Raw genomic sequence first — 9,868 nt, forward strand, 5'->3', positions numbered from 1 at the left:
GTGTGCGTGCGTGTGTGTGTTTGTGTGTGTGTGCCATTGTGGCTAGTGAGTTCTTTTGGAGGTTCTGATGTTGATGATTTTGTGGACCACCCCAAAACCATCGACTTGTACACTTAAGACTGGTGGTTGGAGAGAGTACACAGGCTAAGGCGCTTGCTTACCGTGCTTGCAGCTAACCCAGGTTCTATCCCCGGCATCACATATGGGAACCCTGAGCATCCCAAGGGTGAGCCCAGAGCCCAGAGCCAGGAATAAGTCTCGAGCACCGACAGGTGTGGCCCCCAAGCCATAATTAAATCAAATTAAATGAAATTGAATGGTAGCATCTAGAGGCCCAAAAAGATAGTAGAGCAGGTAGGGCACTTTCCTTGCGCAGAACCAAGCAGCTTTTTTTTTTTTATTATTATTCCCACTGTCCACTATGGTCCCCTGCAGCCCTGCCAGGAGTGATCCCTGAACTCAGAGCCAGAAGTCCTGAGCACGGCTTGGGTACGGCCCCCAAACAACAACAAATAATTATTAAGTATATCCTGGGGGAGGGGGGCAGGGTTGTAAGGAATGGATAACAAATCTTAGTTACCCAGAGGGTGGCCTCTTTCCTATGTTGAGTTGGTATGCAGGGAGTTCACACATTCCACACCATGATCAGTGGAGGGTGGGCCATTCTCTTAAAACAGCACGAAGAAAAGTCGAACACGGAGGCCTTTCCTAAGTGTGAGACGGCCCTGTAGGCCCTAACACCCTCTCCCCCAAGTCTGTGACTCTCTGGACACACCTCCCCAGACCTATGCTGGGCTTTGGCAGGCTTGGCCACCTGAGCCAGGTGTCTTTGGTGTTTATTTTTTGCTTTGGAGGTGCTGGGGATTGAACCCAGGGCTTCACACCTTTAGGGCCAGGGCTGTACCATGGAGCCACATTCCCCGCCCCAGGAAAAGTCAGGCTTTTGGAAATCAGACAGCACGCTGGCCCTGCCCACCCCCACTCCCCTCTACTCCACCTCTCCTCCCCTGCCCACTTTTCTTCTCTCTAGCTCCTATTTGTTGACCCTATTCTGCATCTGTTTTAGCTTTGCACTCTAAGGTAGCCGCAGACCAGGTGGTCAGGGTACAGCTGGGAGGGCATTGGCCTTACATGTGGCCAGCCTGGGTTAGATCCTCGGTGCCCTATCTGGTCCCCCAAACCCACCAGAAGTAATTCCTGAGTGCAGACCTGGGAGTAACCTCTGAGCACTGCCAGGTGTGACCAAAAAAGATTATAATAATAATTGCAGACCAGGGCTGGAGCGGAGCCCTGGTAGTACAGCAGATGGGGTGTTTGTTTTGCACACAGACCCAGGCTTGATTCCCAGCATCCCCGCAGTCCCCTAGGAGTCATTCCTGAGTGCAGAGCTAGGAGTAACCCCAGAGCATCACCGGTGTGACCCAAAAAGCATTTAAAAACCAAAAAAAAAAAAAGGCACTGAAAGCTAAACCAAAAAATAATTTAAGCCGGGACTGGAGTGATAACATAGCTGATAGGGTGTTTGCCTTGCACGTGGCCGAACCAGGTTCGATTCCCAGCATCCCATATAGTCCCCCAGCACTGCCAGGAGTAATTCCTGAGTGCAGAGCCAGGAGTAACCCCAGTGCACTGCTGGGTGTGACCCAAAAAGAAAAAAAAAATTTAAGCCATAAAAAAATGAGTAAATAAAATAATTTCAGACAGACCCCCCCTTTCAAAAAAAAAATCATAAAATATCGGAGTTCCCTCATACCCATCACCCGAGCTTCTGCAAATATTGACATCTTACTTAACCTGGCCAAAACCCCATTTCCTAATCTCCAGAGCTATTCACTGTGTTGCCAATTGTTCCCCTGGCAAAAGCTTTCTCCAGTCTCACTCTCCCTGGCAGCTGAACGCCTGATACCAGAACCTTCCTGTCGCCTCTGAAGGTCCCGTCTATTTGGTAGACCGCAGTTTTCTCTGCAAACGCTGTTTTGTAAGCGGCTCCTCAGTCGGAGGCTGTATTCTGCCCTCCTGCCAGATTCGCATGCGGGACCTCTGGCCCCGGGCTGGGCCCTCCTCCAAACAGGCTCCCTAATGAGAGGACATTTGGACATGTGGGCACTAGGGCTGCGTGCATGCAAGAAAGGGTCACGAGAGGGCTGGGTGGGGCCTCAGCAGGCCGAGAAGACTTGCCGGCACCTTGTGGAACCGTGAGATAATGCACTTCTGTGTTTCCAACCCAGACTGAGGTGTTTTGTGGCGGCGGCCCTCGCGGGCTAATATCAGCTACGCTCTTTCCTCTTGGAGCTCAGCCCACGTTGGTGCCCTCTGACCTTTTTTCTCTCCCCATCTGCTCATTCCTATTCCTCCCCCTGTCCTGGTCCAACTGGTCTAAGCAAATCATTCTCTGTAGCACTGCCCCCAGTCAGGCTTCTAGCACGTGAGCACGCGCGCGCACACACACACACACACACACACACACATACACACAGAGCAACTCTGTTGATTATTTAAATCCCCTTTGTACTGTTTTCCTTGTTGCTAGAACAAGTTGCTACAAATCTAGTGGCTTCTAACAACACAAATGATCAGAAGGGAAGGCAAGGCTGCTCCTTCCAGAGCCCTTAGAGGACCCCAGGGGCCCTTGTTTCCTTGTTTGGACCCTGTTCAGCCCACCACCTAGAAAGCCAGGATTCCCTCCACTTCCACATCTTCCTGGGAGGGTAGGGAGAAAAATCCCCACAAGATTGATGATTGATTTCACGGAAGGAAGGATTGTGACATTTGCCTTGAGGCTCTCTCTCTCTCTCTCTCTCTCTCTCTCTCTCTCTCTCTCTCTCTCTCTCTCTCTCTCTCTCTCTCACACACACACACACACACACACACACACACGCACACACACACTTGGAGCCTCCTTCCTCCTAGCTTAGTGCCGGGGAAATTCCCAACCATGCTGGGGTCTGGGGGGAGGGGCTGCTCCAGATGGTCTAGGGGATCAACCCGGGGCTTCCTCCCTGCAGAGCACGCGTGTGCGCACACACACACACACACACACACACACACACACACACACACACACAGACTAGCCCTTAGAGCTGTCTGCCTGGTCCTCTTTCTCTTTTCACTAGAGAAGGGAGGACTTAAGTCTGCCCGCCACTGTCTATTCCTCCCCGACCACCTCCCTGACCACCCTCGTCTCTGTCCTCCCCAATGTCCTCTGTCTTAGCAGACCTTTTCTTTCCTTTCTGGGAAAGAGACCTCCTAAATGGTGCTCAGGGGACCCCGTCTCCCCCACCCAGCACGCCAAGTGACTCTAACCAGTTCCTAAGCCGTAGGGTAAAGGACAGGGTCAGAGGATGAGTTGCTGCTGAGGTCCAGCAGGGCTAGCAATGACCCAGAAGACTACTCTGAGGATCTGGTGGCACCAGGGGTGGAACCAGGGTCAGCCCCCTGCAAGGCCTGCGCCTGTCGCCCATCCTCTCTCTACAGCCCTGGCTCGTTACAGATGTGGTCCTGACCCAGGAGCGACCCGGTCTGGCTCTCTCTCTCCTGTGTACAGAAGGCAATTATGTTGTGTTCACTTTGTCTCTGAGAAATTTGCATTTTCATTTTGGTCCAGTCTCTGGAGAACCCAGAGGGTCACCTGCAAAATTCTTTTTGGCTGTAGATAATAATGTCTTCAGCAGTCTGGGGATTACAAGGCGAATCTCTTGCAGGTCACTCTCCAGCCTAAGCCATCTCTTTTTCCTTCCTCTTCTGTAAGCAACTTTGATCTCCTGGAAGGCTAAGCCATACACACACACACCCCACCTCCATGAACGTTCAAATTGGCATTTTCCAAAATATTCCACTTCGGCATATAATGCGAAGGCCCACTGAGGTCTCGTGGGTTTCAAGAGACATTTTGAGGAAAATCCCCTTCAAGAAAAGGTTACCTAGGGGCTAGAGCAATAGTACATCAGGGAGGGCATTTGCCTTGCACTAGGCCGACCCGGGTTCGATTCCCAGCATCCATAGGGTCCCCTGAGCACCGCCAGGAGTAATTCCTGAGTGCATGAGCCAGGAGTAACCCCTGTGCATTGCCGGGTGTGACCCAAAAAAAAAAAAAAAAAAAAAGATTACCTAGCTATGGAGTCCATGATCTTTGCTTTTGCTGTTCTTAGCCCCAGAATCAACGTTCTGTCTGCCCTCATTTACTCTAGAATGATAACCCTGTGAATGCTCCGTGTCTATACGTTCTCTTACTCCTTCTAATCTGATTGTTCATTTCTGCCCGCCTGACCAGTAACCCAAAGAGACAGGAAATGTCCCCCCATCCTCCCTACCAAAACTAAAGCAGCTGACCATGTTCGCTGAAGCCAAACTGGACTTTTCTCAGCACAGACCAATGAGGACGGTTTGTTCGGGGACAGATTCATTCACTCAATTGATCGGTATTCATTAGGCTCTATTACATGTCAGGCACCCAAGTATGTGGTGTGAAAAGGATCTGTAATTGTAATGCTTTTATTTGGGGGAAAAAAAAATCTAATCCCTATCCAAATTAGAGGAAATTATAGTCTTTACTGTGGGGTAAAAAAAAAGCAAGAGAGAAATTTTCTCTAATGATTCCTACACAGTTCCATTAACTAAATTTGTTAGTCGGGGGAGGGGGGTGCGGGAATAAAATTGGAGGCTGCAGCAGGTACAGGGAAGAAAGAGTTTAGAGTTTCCAATAAAATCCAGACTATCTAGTAACGGAGTTTCATCCGCAATGAACAGCTTTTTAGTCTAAGTATGTTCCCTGCGATAATGAAACAGAGTAGAAAAATTATTCTTCGTCATTGGAAATTCTAAGTGCGCTGTCTGCCGTGTGTTTCTAAAATGCATTTAACAGCAACTAGCGTTTCTCCGGAAGGGCTGGCACCGACACGCAGGGGGAGCCCATCCGTTCTCTGACAGTGCTCGGGTGCAAGGCTTCATTCAGATTTTGATGCACTGACTCCCCTCAGAAACCCAACGAGGCCAGGGCTCGAGAACCTTCTGGAGAAGTCTTTGTCTTTCTTCCCCAATCTAGAATGATCTTCCTCGAGGGGCTTGACCTATTTGCTCTAACGGGAAAGGAAGGAGAAGGGAAATGCTTAGAGGTTCGGGTGATTTCACTGCACGGATGAGGTCCTGCTGCACGCCTCTCTCTTCAGTGAAATATTCCACCGTGGAAGACCATCTATTCCTCAAGTTGAGGCTCAGGAGCCTGCCTGGTCTTCCATGCACAGCAGCTCGGGGACAGATGAATGGGGGGGGCATTGGCTTCACCATCTGCGCCAGCTCACGGCCCACGTTGCTGGGACATCAACAACCCTGAGCAGTGGGGGATCAACAGGAGGGTGTGACCGGGCAGATCGGGGTGGCTGGGAACCCTTCCAGGGGGAGAATAAGCGCTGCAGTGGGAACAGAGCTTCCATCTGCAACCAGGGAGCCCATTAAAAAGACATTAGGAGGATTACAATGGAGCTTATTGTCACTGTTAGCATTTCATTTTATTTAAATGAATCAGGGCTTCATAAGAACCACCAAATGGGACATATGCTCACACACACACACACACACACACACACACACACACACACACACACACACACACACACACAGTGAGCTCGCTCGTGCATGCACCACCAGTAGGGCTACGACTTCCTGTCTCTGTGATTCCTGCAGAATTCTCATCATGGTTGTTAGCAATAAAATGAAGCTGCCGGAGGGACAGGAGACTGGGGAAGGATCTTACCTGGCACTCAGCCAACCTGGGTTTCCTCCCCGGCCCTCCATGGATCACAGAAGGGATCCACTGAGTCCCGCCAGAAGTGATCCCTGAGCACAGAGCCAGGAGTAAGACCTGAGCACTGTCAGGTGTGGCCCCCAAACCAAAATTAAATTAAATTAAATGGTAGCATATAGAGGCCCCGGGGATAGTGGAACATGTAAAGCTGACCACTTTTTTAATTCCCAGCACTCCCTAGGGTCCCCCGCACAGCCCTGCCAGTGATCGGTGGGAACCATTAGGTCTTTCAGCCCTGCTGCAGAAAATAAAACACCCCTAAGAATTTTGTCCCTGCTGGGGCCGGAGTGATAGCACAGCGGGGAGGGCGTTTGCCTTGCACTCGGCTGACCCGGGTTCGGTCCCCGGCATCCCATATGGTCCCCCAAGCACCGCCAGGAGTCATTCCTGAGTGCAAAGCCAGGAGTAACCCCTGAGCATCGCTGGGTGTGACCCAAAAAAAAAAAAAAAAAGAATTTTGTCCCTGCAATCTGGTTATGTTTTTCCTGGGCTAGTGGGAAGGCACCCTCAGTGCTCCAGGGTCACATTGAATGGAACTCAGGGGCCCATGTAGTGTCCGGGATCAACCCCCAGGTTCTCACATGCAAATCCCGTGCTCAGTCCACTCAACTATCTCTCCAGCCCCGTGTTTGATTTTTTTGTTTTGTTTTGGGGCCACACCCAGTGACATTCCGAAGTTTCTCCTGGCTCTGCACTCAGGAATGACTCCTAGTAGTGGCCAGGGGACTGTACAGGGTGCTGGGGCTTGAACCGAGCTTGGTCACAGGCAAGGCAAATGCCCCACCTGCTACACAGCCCCAAGTGTCCGGTTTTTTTTAACAAGGAAAGTAGACAACTGCAACTTGTATTTCCAAACTGTATTATTTGGAAGAAATCATTTAAGTCACGTTTTTCTGGCTCAGAAACTGTCTCCCCCAGTTCTATTTTAAGTAACTATTCAACTGTCTATTGATGTGGGATAATAGGGCAAGTCAATTAAATTGATTTCATTAATTTTCCACTTTGAAGCAGTGAGATAAAAGGAATTTTTGTAAGTTCTCCTAAAGGGCATAAAAGAGAGATAAGATTGGAAATCTAAAATTATTTTTTAAAATAAAACAGCTATAGAAGTACCTTAAAATTAAATGTGTGGGGGCTGGAGCTATAGAACAATGGTGAGGGCATTTGCTTTGCATGTGGCCAACCTGGGTTCAATCCCCTGCATCCCATATGGTCCCCTCAGCACCGCCAGAGGTAATTCCTGAGTCAGGGCCAGGAGTAACCCCTGAGCATCGCCAGGTGTGATGATAAAAAAAGCAATAAATCAATCAATAAATAACTTGTATATAAATACGCAAGTTAGGGACCAGAGCAGTAGCACAGCAGGTAAGATGTTTGCCTTGCATGTGGCCAGCCCAGGTTCAATTTCCGGCACATATAGGGTTTCCCAAGCCTGCCAGGAGTGATTCCCAAGTGCAGAGCCAGGAGTGAGCCCTGAGAACACTACTGGGTTTGCACCCTCCCCCCCAAAAAAAAGAGAGAGGGGCGGAGTGATAGTACAGCAGGTAGGGCATTTGCCTTGCATGTGGCTGACTCCAGTTCAATCCCCAGCATCCCATTATGGTCCCCCAAGCACCTCCAGGAGTAACTCCTGAGTGCAGAGCCAGGAGTAAACCCTGTGCATTGCTGGGTGTGACCCAAAAAGGCAGAGAGAGAGAGAGAGAGAGAGAGAGAGAGAGAGAGAGAGAGAGTTTAATTTTAATAACTGTAGAAAAACGTGTGACTTCGCTAATGTGTGGAAGAAGTAAGTAAAGGGGACTAAGCTTCGAGATGATTTGGGTCACTTAGCCCTCCCATTCTGATCCCATCAGGACAGTTATTGTGCTTCAGTTACCACGAGTGAGACAGTTTCTATTCTTATTATTTGGAATAAGAATTATTTGCTCTAGTCTCTCTAGTGGCTGTGAACACTTACTCGGCAAAGACTCTTGGGGCAAGTGCAGCGTGCGGTGTTTGCCAGGCTGTGAGGCCTCTCTCTGGTTACAAGTTCATCACCGGTTCCAGACCTCACCTTGCCTTGCAAACACCTTCTTCAACATGTATTGCCGGTTGGTTAGCACGGAGTGCTCAGCTAGCAACTGTTGACCTCGGGTAGAAGCAATCGGATATTCCAACACAAACAGGCTTTATCTGGAAGCAAACAAGAGCAGGAGGGGCAGATTGGAGCGTGCCTTCAGGGCAAGAGCACCCAAATCCAGGGCTCGGCGCCTCCAGCCGCCCCCCCTCACCTCCCAACTAAATCACCTCTGCAGGAACTGCCCCTCCAGTAAGGGAGGAAGAAATCACTTTTCTCAAGGTAGGATGCGTCCCAGAGATGGCTGGTTCGCTTACACGGGTATGCCCTCTCTGGCCTCCGAGCCTCGTGGAATTAAAGTTCTGAATGTTGTTTACACATTACAAAGATCTTTTCTACATAAGGCGCGGCACAGCCCCTTGCATTAAGTAATGTCAGACAGAGTGTGGCCTTCAGAGCAGGGTGAGAGCGGCTCGAGCAGGGCTGGAGCAGTAGCACAGCGGGGACGGCGTTTGCCTTGCATGTGGCCGACCCAGGTTTGATTCCCAGCATCCCATAGGGTCCCCTGAGCACCACCAGGAGTAATTCTTGAGTGCATGATCCAGGAGTGGACTGGAGCAATAGCACAGAGGGTAGGGCGTTTGCCTTGCAGGCCGGCTGACCCAGGTTCGATTACTCCGTCCCTCTTAGAGAGCCCGGCAAGCTACCAAGAGTATCCCGCCCACACAGCAAAGTGGCAGCAAACTCCCCGTGGTTTATTTGATGTACAAAAAACAACCAGTCTCACAACAGAGATGTTACTGGTGCCCACCCGAGCAAATCCATGAACAAAGGGACAACAGTGGACAGTGCGATGATCCAGGAATAACCCCGATGTGCATCATCGGGTGTGACCCAAAAAGCAAAAAAGAAAAAAAAAAGGGCAGCCCAAGCAATAATACAGCAAGTAGGATGCTTGCCTTACACATAGCTGATCTGGGGTTGAACCCCAACATCTCCTATGGTCCTCTGAGCCCCACAAGGGGTGACCCTTTAGTGTGGAGTCAGGAGACAGCTCTGAGCTGTGACCCCCAAACAAACAAAAACACAGAACAAGGCTTGAGGGGCATTTTAGTTCAGTTGGGGGGGTCCAGAGTACACCAGAGCTGTCCCTGGTACAGTGAGTGGGGGTTGCTCCCGGTGGTGGGGACCGGACCCCGCGTTCCTGCATGCTGTGGAGCCCTTTGAATCGTCTCCCTGGCCTGGGGCTGTTTGAAACAGCGCGCTCACAATCCTAACGGACACCCCTACACCCCTGGATGCTTTGGCACAAGCCCATCATGACAAAGACGCTTCTCTGGGGCGCGGGAGCTGGAAGGAGGTGGTAGATTGTTGCCTGAGCCCCGTCAGCCAGAGGAATCCACTGTGACATGGCTGTACCTGTGGTCATGACTTCCAATGACACCCAAGGCACCCGGAATGCGGATGGTGAGATAGGGGTGATGAAGGCTTTTTTTTTTTTTAGCTTTTTGGGTCATACCCGGTGATGCTCAGGGCTTACTCCTGGCCCTGAAACTCAGGAATTACTCCTGGCGGTGCTCGGAGGGACCATGGGATGCCGGGGATCGAACCCAGTTAGGCAAAAGGCCCTCCCCGCTGTACCATCACTCCGACCCGATGATGCTTTTTTTTTTTTTTTGGGTCACACCCGGCAATGCACAGGGGTCATTCCTGGCTCTGCACTCAGGAATTAACCCTGGCGGTGCTCAGGGAACCATATGGGATGCTGGGATTCGAACCCGGGTCGGCCGCGTGCAAGGCAAATGCCCTACCCGCTGTGCTATCACTCCAGCCCCCCGCTGATGCTTTTTTAACAAGGACGGATTTGTGTGGCAGGAAGTAAGTCAGCACACATGAAATTCACCAAGAATGGGGATAGTCTCGCTAAAAATTTGCTACCTGGACATGGCTCTGGAAGACTGGAAGGGCTGGAGTGCATACTCTACACAGGTGGCCCGGGGTCAGCAGACAGTGTC

This window comes from Sorex araneus, chromosome 4 (genome assembly GCF_027595985.1).
Source record: "Sorex araneus isolate mSorAra2 chromosome 4, mSorAra2.pri, whole genome shotgun sequence".
Taxonomy (NCBI): domain Eukaryota; kingdom Metazoa; phylum Chordata; class Mammalia; order Eulipotyphla; family Soricidae; genus Sorex; species Sorex araneus.